The following is a 13438-nucleotide window of genomic DNA, read 5'->3' as shown; positions in this document are numbered from 1 at the left end:
GCTTATTGCTAAGCATACGTCAGGTCTGGTACACAGCATTGCATACATGATAGAGCCTATGGCTGAAGCATAGGGAACATTTTTCATTTTCTCTCTATCTTCTGCTGTGGTCGGGCATTGAGTTTGACTCAACTTCACACCTTGTAGCACAGGCAAGAATCCTTTCTTTGCCTGATCCATTTTGAAATTTTTCAAAATTTTGTCAAGGTATGTGCTTTGTGAAAGTCCTATTAAGCGTCTTGATCTATCTCTATAGATCTTGATGCCCAATATGTAAGCAGCTTCACCGAGGTCTTTCATTGAAAAACTTTTATTCAAGTATTCTTTTATGCTATCCAGAAATTCTATATCATTTCCAATTAATAATATGTCATCTACATATAAAATTAGAAATGCTATAGAACTCCCACTCACTTTCTTGTAAATACAGGCTTCTCCAAAAGTCTGTATAAAACCATATGCTTTGATCACACTATCAAAGCGTTTATTCCAACTCTGAGATGCTTGCACCAGTCCATAAATGGAACGCTGGAGCTTGCACACTTTGTCAGCACCTTTTGGATCAACAAAACCTTCCGGCTGCATCATATACAACTCTTCTTCTAGAAATCCATTCAAGAATGCAGTCTTGACATCCATTTGCCAAATTTCATAATCATGAAATGCAGCAATAGCTAACATGATTCGGACGGACTTAAGCATCGCTACGGGTGAGAAAGTCTCATCGTAGTCAACCCCTTGAACTTGTCGAAAACCTTTTGCAATAAGTCAAGCTTTATAGACAGTTATATTACCATCAGCGTCAGTCTTCTTCTTAAAGATCCATTTATTCTCAATGGCTTGCCGATCATCGGGCAAGTCAACCAAAGTCCATACTTTGTTTTCATACATGGATCCCATCTCAGATTTCATGGCTTCTAGCCATTTTGCGGAATCCGGGCTCATCATCGCTTCCTCATAGTTCGTAGGTTCATCATGGTCAAGTAACATGACTTCCAGAATAGGATTACCGTACCACACTGGTGCGGATCTTACTCTGGTAGACCTACGAGGTTCAGTAGAAACTTGATCTGAAGTTTCATGATCATTATCATTAGCTTCCTCACTAATTGGTGTAGTTGTCACAGGAACCGGTTCTCATGATGAACTACTTTCCAATAAGGGAGTAGATACAGTTATCTCATCAAGTCCTACTTTCCTCCCACTCACTTCTTTCGAGAGAAACTCCTTCTCTAGAAAGGATCCATTCTTAGCAATGAATGTCTTGCCTTCGGATCTGTGATAGAAGGTGTACCCAACAGTCTCTTTTGGGTATCCTATGAAGACACATTTCTCCGATTTAGGTTCGAGCTTATCTGGCTGAAGTTTCTTCACATAAGGATAGCAGCCCCAAACTTTAAGAAACGACAACTTTGGTTTCTTGCCAAACCACAGTTCATAAGGCATCATCTCAACGGATTTTGATGGTGCCCTATTTAATGTGAATGCGGCCGTCTCTAAAGCATAACCCCAAAACGATAGCGGTAAATCAGTAAGAGACATCATAGATCGCACCATATCAAGTAAAGTACGATTATGATGTTCGGACACACCATTTCGTTGTGGTGTTCCAGGTGGCGTGAGTTGCGAAACTATTCCACATTGTTTCAAGTGTAGGCCAAACTCATAACTCAAATACTCTCCTCCACGATCAGATCGTAGAAACTTTATTTTCTTGTTACGATGATTTTCCACTTCACTCTGGAATTCTTTGAACTTTTCAAATGTTTCAGACTTGTGTTTCATCAAGTAGATATACCCATATCTGCTCAAATCATCTGTGAAGGTGAGAAAATAACGGTACCCGCCGCGAGCCTCAACATTCATTGGGCCACAAACATCAGTATGTATGATTTCCAACAAATCAGTTGCTCGCTCCATAGTTCCGGAGAATGGCGTTTTAGTCATCTTGCCCATAAGGCACGGTTCGCAAGTACCAAGTGATTCATAATCAAGTGATTCCAAAAGTCCATCAGTATGGAGTTTCTTCATGCGCTTTACACCGATATGACCCAAACGGCAGTGCCACAAATAAGTTGCACTATCATTATCAACTCTGCATCTTTTGGTTTCAACACTATGAATATGTGTATCACTACTATCGAGATTTAATAAAAATAGACCACTCTTCAAGGGTGCATGACCATAAAAGATATTACTCATATAAATAGAACAACCATTATTCTCTGATTTAAATGAATAACCGTCTCGCATCAAACAAGATCCAGATATAATGTTCATGCTCAATGCTGGCACCAAATAACAATTATTCAGGTCTAAAACTAATCCCGAAGGTAGATGTAGAGGTAGCATGCCGACCGCGATCACATCGACTTTGGAACCGTTTCCCACGCGCATCGTCACCTCGTCCTTGGCCAGTGCTCGCTTATTCCGTAGTCCCTGTTTCGAGTTGCAAATATTAGCAACAGAACCAGTATCAAATACCCAGTTGCTACTACGAGCTCTAGTTAGGTACACATCAATAACATGTATATCACATATACCTTTGTTCACTTTGCCATCCTTCTTATCCGCCAAATACTTGGGGCAGTTCCGCTTCCAGTGACCAGTCTGCTTGCAGTAGAAGCACTCAGTTTCACGCTTAGGTCCAGACTTGGGTTTCTTCTCTTGAGCAGCAACTTGCTTGCTGTTCTTCTTGAAGTTCCCCTTCTTCTTCCCTTTGCCCTTTTTCTTGAAACTAGTGGTCTTGTTGACCATCAACACTTGATGCTCCTTCTTGATTTCTACCTCCGCAGCTTTTAGCATTGCGAAGAGCTCGGGAATAGTCTTGTTCATCCCTTGCATATTATAGTTCATCACAAAGCTCTTGTATCCTGGTGGCAGTGATTGGAGAATTCTGTCAATGACGCTATCATCCGGAAGATTAACTCCCAGTTGAATCAAGTGATTATTATACCTAGACATTTTGAGTATATGCTCACTGACAGAGCTATTCTCCTCCATCTTGCAGCTGTAGAACTTATTGGAGACTTCATATCTCTCAATCCGGGCATTTGCTTGAAATATTAACTACAACTCCTGGAACATCTCATATGCTCCATGACGTTCAAAACGTCGTTGAAGACCCGGTTCTAAGCCGTAAAGCATGGCACACTAAACTATAGAGTAGTCATCAGCTTTGCTCTGCCAGACATTCTTAATGTCGTCAGTTGCATCAGCAGCAGGCCTGGCACCCAGCGGTGCTTCCAGGACGTAACTTTTCTGTGCAGCAATGAGGATAATGCTCAGGATACGGACCCAGTCTGTGTAATTGCTACCATCATCTTTCAACTTTGCTTTCTCAAGGAACGCATTAAAATTCAACGGAACAACAACACGAGCCATCTATCTACAAACAAACATAGACAAGCGAAATACTATCAGGTACTAAGTTCATGATAAATTTAAGTTCAATTAATCATATTACTTAAGGACTCCCACTTAGACAGACATCTCTCTAGTCATCTAAGTGATCACGTGATCCAAATCAACTAAACCATAACCGATCATCACGTGAGATGGAGTAGTTTTCAATGGTGAACATCACTATGTTGATCATATCTACTATATGATTCACGCTCGACCTTTCGGTCTCCGTGTTCCGAGGCCATATCTGCATATGCTAGGCTCGTCAAGTTTCACCTGAGTATTCCGCGTGTGCAAAACTGTCTTGCACCCGTTGTAGATGGACGTAGAGCTTATCACACCCGATCATCACGTGGTGTCTGGGCACGACGAACTTTGGCAACGGTGCATACTCAGGGAGAACACTTCTTGATAATTTAGTGAGAGATCATCTTAAAATGCTACCGTCAATCAAAGCAAGATAAGATGCATAAAGGATAAACATCACATGCAATCAATATAAGTGATATGATATGGCCATCATCATCTTGTGCTTGTGATCTCCATCTCCGAAGCACCGTCGTGATCACCATCGTCACCGGCGCGACACCTTGATCTCCATTGTAGCATCGTTGTCGTTACGCCATCTATTGCTTCTACGACTATCGCTACTGCTTAGTGATAAAGTAAAGCAATTACAGGGCGTTTGCATTTCATACAATAAAGCGACAACCATATGGCTCCTGCCAGTTGCCGATAACTTCGGTTACAAAACATGATCATCTCATACAATAAAATATAGCATCACGTCTTGACCATATCACATCACAACATGCCCTGCAAAAACAAGTTAGACGTCCTCTACTTTGTTGTTGCAAATTTTACGTGGCTGCTACGGGCTTAGCAAGAACCGTTCTTACCTACGCATCAAAAACCACAACGATAGTTTGTCAAGTTGGTGCTGTTTTAACCTTCGCAAGGACCGGGCGTAGCCACACTCGATTCAGCTAAAGTGAGAGAGACAGACACCCGCCAACCACCTTTAAGCACGAGTGCTCGCAACGGTGAAACCAGTCTCGCATAAGCGTATGCGTAATGTCGGTCTGGGCCGCTTCATCTCATAATACCGCCGAACCAAAGTATGACATGCTGGTAAGCAGTATGACTTGTATCGCCCACAACTCACTTGTGTTCTACTCGTGCATATAACATCAACGCATAAAACCTGGGCTCGGATGCCACTGTTGGGGAACGTAGTAATTTCAAAAAATTTCCTACGCACACGCAAGATCATGGTGATGGCATAGCAACGAGAGGGGAGAGTGTTGTCCACGTACCCTCGTAGACCGTAAGCGGAAGCATTATGACAACGCGGTTGATGTAGTCGTACGTCTTTACGATCCGACCGATCCAAGTACCGAACGTACGGCACCTCCGAGTTCAGCACACGTTCAGCTCGATGACGATCCCCGGGCTCCAATCCAGCAAAGCTTCGGGGATGAGTTTCGTCAGCACGACGGCGTGGTGACGATGATGATGTTCTACCGGCGCAGGGCTTCGCCTAAACTCCGCGACGATATGACCGAGGTGGAATATGGTGGAGGGGGGCACCGCACACGGCTAAGGAATGATCCGTAGATCAACTTGTGTGTCTATGGGGTGCCCCCCTGCCCCCGTATATAAAGGAGCAAGGGGGGAGGCCGGCCGGCCCCTTGGGCGCGCCAAGGGAGGAGGAATCCTCCTCTTAGTAGGAGTAGGACTCCTCCTTTCCTACTCCTACTAGGAGGGGGAAGGAAGGGGAGAGGGGGAAGGAAAGGGGGGGCGCCGCCCCCCCTCCTTGTCCAATTCGGACCAGAGGGGGGAGGGGGCGCGCGGCCCATGCTGGCCGTCCCTCTCTCCTTTCCCCTAAGGCCCATAAGGCCCAATACTCTCACGGGGGGTTCCGGTAACCCCCCGGCACTCCGGTTTACTCCGAAATCACCCGGAACACTTCTGGTGTCCGAATATAGTCGTCCAATATATCAATCTTTATGTCTCGACCATTTTGAGACTCCTCGTCATGTCCGTGATCACATCCGGGACTCCGAAAAAACTTCGGTACATCAAAACTTATAAACTCATAATAAAACTGTCATCATAACGTTAAGCGTGCGGACCCTACGGGTTCGAGAACTATGTAGACATGACTTAGAACCATTCTCGGTCAATAACCAATAGAGGGACCTGGATGCCCATATTGGTTCCTACATATTCTACGAAGATCTTTTATCGGTCAAACCGTATAACAACATACGTTGTTCCCTTTGTCATCGGCATGTTACTTGCCCGAGATTTGATCATCGGTATCCAATACCTAGTTCAATCTCGTTACCGACAAGTCTCTTTACTCGTTCTGTAACACATCATATTATAACTAACTCATTAGTTACAATGCTTGCAAGGCTTAGGTGATGAGTATTACCGAGAGGGCCCAGAGATACCTCTCCGACAATCGGAGTGACAAAACCTAATCTCGAATTATGCCAACCCAACATGTACCTTCGGAAACACCTGTAGAGCACCTTTATAATCACCCAGTTACGTTGTGACGTTTGGTAGCACACAAAGTGTTCTTCCGGTAAACGGGAGTTGCACAATCTCATAGTTGCAGGAACTTTGTATAAGTCATGAAGAAAGCAATAACAATATACTAAACGATCAAGTGCTAGGCTAACGGAATGGGTCATGTCAATCACATCATTATCCTAATGATGTGATCCCATTAATCAAATGACAACACATGTCTATGGTTAGGAAACATAACCATCTTTGATTAATGAGCTAGTCAAGTAGAGGCATACTAGTGACTTTATGTTTGTCTATGTATTCACACATGTATCATGTTTCCGGTTAATACAATTCTAGCATGAATAATAAACATTTATCATGATACGAGGAAATAAATAATAACTTTATTATTGCCTCTAGGGCATATTTCCTTCAGGATTTCCTTGGGATGAACTCTAAAACGGGGATAAATTTGAAGATTTCATGGATTTTGGATGGATTTCAAGGGTGAGAAGGTGGGGAAAAGCAAGATCCACTGGTTACACAACGAATCCACGGATCAAAATAAACAAAACATCATCAAAACCAACAAATCACAAAAAATGGGGTTTTTTTGGGTGGGGATTTTCGGATTTACGACGAAATCAAGCTAGAAAACAAAGGGTAGGGGCTCCAAAAACGTGATCAATGTGGCTCATGATACCAAGATGACGTAGGGTAGAACCCTAGAGGCCGATCTTTCACATTTGGAGGGAATCCTACCAAGAACACGAAGAATACGAGACGGGAAATGAGGGGAAAACACGAGAAAACACTCAACCAACAAGAATATAGTCACACATGAGCTAGATCATCGAGACACAAAATGATACAAGATCCAAATCCAACAAAGGACGATACATAGGGTGACGAGGATACAAACCTGAGGTAGGGTCATAGGCTCGACCCATACGTCCTACCCAAGGTCACTACCCTGGAAGATGAAAAGACCAAGAGTCAACAGAAGAGCACCAGTCTAATACGTCGAGTGCAATCCACTCGACGGTCACATCACTCGATAGTCGTTACCTATCGTCACTCGACTACAAGGAAGATCACTCGACCATATCAAAGACCAGTAGTCAGGAGAACACACAACGGCCAGATATTTACTCCTTAGTCTTCATGAGCATTAAGAGTACTTAATGCTGGCGTTACCAGTAATGCCCCTACTTTATGTACATTAGTTCCCTTGTAATGGAGGCGGGCAGGGGTCCTGGCGCACTCTATATAAGCCGCCCCCCTCCTCTGGCACAGGGGTTCGCACCCTCGGTAATCCAACACATATAATCCAATCGACCGCCTCCGGGCACCGAGACGTAGGGCTATTACTTCCTCCCAGAAGGGCCTGAACTCGTAAACATCGTGTGTACATCTTCACCATAGCTAAGATCTTGCCTCTCCATACCTACCCCCTTTCTACTGTCAGACTTAGAACCACGACTGTTGGCGCCCACCATGGGGCAGGTGTCTTAGGGACTTATCGGTGAAGTTGCAAGTTTTTCCGACCATCATCATGCTTTCCGCGGCAAGATGGTTCAGGGTCGCGAGATCCGTCTCAGCGCGCTCGTTTTCGTCGTCGACGACTCGACATGGCTTCAGGAAGCTCCGCTCGACGTTGAAGTGCTCCCCGTTCGAGGGGCGATGCACTTTCGTGCGTGCGTTCGCGGCGTCCTTCTCCGGCAGCCGTCGACTCAGTATCAGTCAGCTCCGACGATGTCTTCTCTCCCCGCTGTTCACCATCGTAAGCGATCCGGTCGATCGCGGCTTCAGCGCTGGGTGAAACATGTGGTGGCTCTATGCTCGACCACCCATCAAGTCGCGGCAATCGAGCCCGACGAAACCCTCCACGACCTGTTCGATCTGTCGACTGGCTCCGTGAAGACTAAATCCGAGTGTGATAGCAGCGATCCTGCGGCTGAAGTCCTGATGGTCGATGGCCCTCACAGCCTTCCTGGGTTCCATCGTGAGGGCGACGGAGACCGAGGCGGTAATCCGTCACACGTCCATGAGGAGTACCGACCCGAGCCCCTCTCTTCGCAGCAGAGGGAGGACCTTCGACGCCGCAACATGGATGCACTCCATACGCCCATCGTTGGGGAAACCCCCGAAGCTCCGGCCTTGGAAGAGGTGCGCCTAGCCAACTTGGCTGAGCGCACTCGACTGGACAACCTTCAGCGTGCTCTTGACGAGCGCGCCCAGGAGCGGATCCATGAATCCAGTCGACGACAGCTTTTTCCGACCCCACCTAAGGTATATCGCACTCTAATTCAGAATCTCACAGCTGCAGCCCAGATAGCAGAGTCGATCCAACCTTCCCAGTCGGAAGCTGTCAGAGGGCTGATGCAGATCCGAGCCTTTCTCAGGGCAGCAGGAGAGCAGAATACAGCAGTATCTCAGTCGCGAAATAGGATTCATAGCAGATCCATTGCAGCGGACACGGTTCAGTCAGCCCACAGCCTGAGATCGCCTCCGCGGCGTGAAGGCCGTGGGCGGTATGATCTTCCACTCGACCATGACAATCATCGTCGAGGACCCACGCCTCCTCCGAGGAGCGCATCATATGTGCCTTGGCGGAATGATGATAGGCGCCATCACAGTGGTGAGCGCAGGAATTCAGTCGACCCAAGAGAACCGGGCTTTGACGCAAGGTCTATCCTCGTTCAAGGCCTGGTCGACCGGAACAGAGCACACAGAGAAGACCCTGGCAGAGATCGTCCAAGTGGCAGCCGAGTGCATGTTTCTGGGCCCGAGTGTTTCAGCAGGGCCATCAGGGCAGCAGTGATACCTCCTAACTTCAGGCTGGCAACTGGAGTCAGTAAGTTCACCGGTGAGTCTAAGCCTGAAACTTGGCTTGAAGATTACCGAGTGGCTGTGCAGATCAGAGGCGGTAACGACGAGATTGCTATGAAGCATCTCCCACTCATGTTGGAAGGGTCGGCCAGAGCATGGTTGACTCAGTTGGCTCCGGACAGTATTTACAGTTGGGAAGAGTTGTCTCGAGTGTTCGTGAGAACTTTCGAGGGCACGTGCAAGCGACCCGGAGGATTGCCCGAGCTACAGCACTGCATGCAGAAGCCGAATGAGACTTTGAGGGAATTCATCTAGAGATGGTCCACTTTGCATCACACCGTCGAGAATGTTTCAGAGCATCAAGCTGTGTGCGCCTTCAAGGAAGGTGTCAAATACAGGGAGTTGGTCTTGAAATTCGGTCGGACTGGGGATATGACTCTGGCCCGAATGATGGAGATAGCCACCCGATATGCTAACAGAGAAGAAGAGGATCAGCTCCGTAGCGGGAAGAGCAAACCAGTCGGCCAAGAGGCCGGTGTGGGTTATTCCAGTCGGAAGCAGAAACGCAAGGCCGAGCCAGCGGCTCCCGGAGAGATTGCGGCAGTGAATCAGGGAAAGTTTAAGGGAAAACCTAAGGGGCCCTGGCCCCCTAAGAAGGTGAAGGATAAGGAAGGAAATGATGTGCTGGATTTGCCATGCCACATCCACACGAAGAAAGATGAAGAAGGTAATCTGATTTACCCGAAGCATACGACCCGGCATTGTCGACTCCTTATCTAGCAGTTCTGAGAGAAACAACCCAATGAGAAAGAGAAAGAGTCAGATCAAGGTGAAGATGATGAGGAAGATGATGGTTATCCCAAAGTCAATTCCACTCTGATGATATTTGCCGACGTTGAAAGCAAGAGTCGATTGAAGGTCATTAACAGGGAGGTGAACATGGTCGCTCCGGCGGTGATGACCACCTACCTTAGATGGTCTCAAACAGCCATTACGTTCGACCAGTCTGATCACCCTGCTCGCGTGGCCACCCCTGGGAGGCAAGCTCTGGTAGTCGACCCCGTGGTTGGAGGCACTCGACTGACCAAAGTACTAATGGACGGTGGCAGTGGTCTGAACATCCTCTACGCTGAGACCTTGAAAGTGATGGGCATTCCGATGTCCAAGCTTAGCGAGAGTAATATGAGTTTCCATGGTGTTATTCCTGGGAAGAAGGCTGAATCACTCGGCCAGATCTCCCTCGACTTGGTTTTCGGTGATTCAAAGCATTACCGTAAGGAGAAGTTGACATTTGAAGTCGTGGATTTCCAAAGTGCCTATCATGCCATTTTGGGTAGGCCAGCCTATGCGCACTTTATGGCTTGACCATGCTATGTGTACCTCAAACTGAAGATGCCTGGCCCCAAAGGCGTGATCACAGTTACAGGCAATCATCAGAAGGCTGAGGAGTGTTTCCAGAAAGGCTCCAAGATCGCTGATGAACAAATGGCAGCAGTCGAATTACAAGAATATCAGAAGAATGTGGATCCGAGTGATTTGCTCAGAGCCAAGAAACCCGCTACAAATTCTGCATTCCAATCGACTGGTGAGATGAAGCCAGTTCACGTTCACCCGACGGATCCCAATGCTGGACCGACTCACATATCAACAACACTCGACAGCAAATAGGAAGAAGCGCTCGTCCAGTTCCTCCGTGAGAACTGGGACATCTTTGCATGGAAACCTTCTGACATGCCTGGTGTTCCCAGGGGACTGCCTGAGCACCGTTTGCGTGTCAACCCCAAAATAAAACCCGTCAAAGAACACCTCCGGCGGTGGTCTGCCGTGCAGAAGAGGAAAGCAATTGGCGAAGAAGTGGCTCGACTGTTGGCAGCAGAGTTCATCCGTGCAATCTACCACTCCGAGTGGTTAGCCAATGTAGTCATGGTTCCTAAGAAGGATAATTCACTTCGTATGTGCATTGATTTCAAGCATATCAATCGGGCCTGCCCGAAAGATCACTTCCCTCTCCCTCGCATAGATCAGATTGTTGACTCGACTGCGAGATGTGAGCGCTTGTCTTTCTTAGATGCATATTCCGGATACCACCAGATCCGACTGTATGATCCCGATGAAATAAAAACAGCCTTCATCACCCCATTCGGGTGCTTTTGCTATGTCACCATGCCTTTTGGTTTGAAAAATGCCGGAGCCACATTCATGAGAATGATTTAGAAGTGCTTGCTCACTCAAATCAGTCAAAACGTGGAAGCGTACATGGATGACATCGTAGTCAAGTCTCGCAAAGGTTCCGACCTATTGAATGACCTTGCAGAAACCTTTGCCAACCTGAGAAGGTACGATATCAAGCTTAATCCGTCAAAATGCACGTTCGGAGTTCCATGGGGAAAGTTACTCGGTTTTCTCGTTTCCGAACGAGGGATCAATGCCAATCCAGAGAAAGTTGATACCATCCTCCGAATGAAACGCCCCGTGCGAGTGCATGACGTTCAGAAGCTGACTGGTTGTTTGGCCGCCCTGAGTCGATTCATTGCTCATCTTGGTGAAAAGGCCTTGCCTCTTTACCGATTGATGAAGAAGTCTGATAAGTTCGAGTGGACTGATGAAGCTGAAGCAGCATTTGCAGAGCTCAAAACCCTGCTTTCCACCCAGCCGATGCTCGCTGCGCCAATCAGCAAAGAGCCTTTACTGCTCTACATTGCAGCCACTAGACAAGTTGTCAGTACAGTACTCACAGTCGAACAGGAGGAAGAAGGAAAAGCCTACAAGGTTCAACGCCTAGTCTATTATCTCTCTGAAGTTTTGACTCCGTCCAAGCAGCGATACCCGCATTATCAGAAGCTTGTCTATGGAATATACATGACCATGAAGAAGGTTGTGCATTACTTCTCTAACCACTCCATCACAGTCGTCAGCGATGCGCCACTATCCAAAATTCTGAACAACAGAGATGCAACTGGTCGAGTGGCCAAATGGGCGATTGAACTCCTCCCTTTGGATATCATGTTCGAGGAAAAGAAGGCCATCAAGTTCCAAGCAATTGCAGATTTTCGAGCCGAGTGGATTGAGCAGCAATTGCCGACTCAAGTTCACTCGGAGCATTGGACTATGTTTTTTGATGGCTCCAAGATGCTTAATGGTTCAGGCGCTGGGGTGGTTTTGGTATCCCCCCGCGGAGACAGGCTTAATTATGTTCTCCAGATTCATTTTGATTCCTCCAATAACGAAGCCGAATATGAAGCACTTCTATATGGGTTGCGTATGGCCATTTCACTCGGCGTCCGTCGTCTTATGGTCTACGGCGACTCAGATTTGGTGGTTAATGAAGTGATGAAGGAATGGGATGTCAGGAGTCCAGCCATGACAGGTTATTGCAATGCAGTGAGAAAGCTAGAGAAGAGGTTTGAAGATTTGGAGCTCCACCATGTGCCCTAACTGAAAAATCAAGCTGCAGATGAGCTAGCCAAGATAGGTTCCAAGAGAGAGGCTTTTCCCTAAAATGTGTTTCTAGAACATATCCATTCACCTTCGGTTCAGGAAGACCCTTTCACCGAAGAGTCACCACAACCCAAGAGTGCCACGGATCCGACTGAAGTCGAAGTCCAAGCCGTGGTCGACTTAATCATGGAGGTTTTGGTCATTATGCCCGGCTGGACGATGCCATACATTGCATACATCCTTAGGAAGGAACTCCCAGAGGATGAAGAAGAGGCTTGACAGATTGTTCGACAGTCTAAGGCCTTCACTGTGATAAGGGGGAAGTTGTTCAGGGAAAGTGTAACTGGAGCCTGCCAGAAGTGCATCACGCCAGAAGAAGGCCAAATGATCCTCAACGATATTCACTCGGGGACCTGTGGTCACCATGCGTCCTCTCGGACCATCGTAGCCAAAGCATACTGAGCTGGGTTTTACTGGCCACACGCCAACGAGATGGCAAAGGAAATAGTGGACAAGTGTGAAGGCTGTCAGTTTTATTCCAACATGTCCCACAAACCTACATCAGCCCTGAAGACTATTCCACTCATCTGGCATTTCGCCGTTTGGGGACTGGACATGGTCGAACCTCTGAGGATAGGCAGAAGTGGATTTACTCATGTGCTGGTAGCAGTCGACAAGTTCACCAAATGGATCGAAGCCAAGCCCATCAAGAGCCTTTGTCAGGACCCCGACTCAATGCCACATCGATCTAGCATGTAACACCTCATATCACTTTGCGGCCTCACGCACGGTATTCCCACGGGTGTCGCCTTACCTTTGCCCGGGACCGTTTGCGCCTTTTGGCACACATATATGATAGTGTCGCTAGCATCCATATGATAAGGAGCCCAGGCTGACATGGCTAGTCGTAAACCCAAAGTGGCACAAACTTACAGGGACAGGCATCCATGACCCAGCATCGAACGTGTCGGTCATCAGCGAGTGAATCCAAGCTGTAGCACTGGGCTAGCAGGACTCCGGTGAACCGGGCTGTAGCGGGCTAACAGGACTCCAGTATTCATCGCGTGACATTTCCCCGAAGGGACAGACACAGGAACGAAGAAGGACACATGCCGGCCAGCCTAAGTGATCCGGAGCAGTAGCAAGCTACCATGGCTCGGTGGAAACACTAGGAGACATTTCCCGGTAAGAGAGGCAACTAAAGATAAACAACTAGATAGTCAGATCCCACACATAC

Source organism: Triticum dicoccoides, chromosome 7B (assembly GCF_002162155.2).
Source record: "Triticum dicoccoides isolate Atlit2015 ecotype Zavitan chromosome 7B, WEW_v2.0, whole genome shotgun sequence".
NCBI classification, from domain to species: Eukaryota; Viridiplantae; Streptophyta; class Magnoliopsida; order Poales; family Poaceae; genus Triticum; species Triticum dicoccoides.
This window is presented reverse-complemented; position numbering follows the sequence as displayed.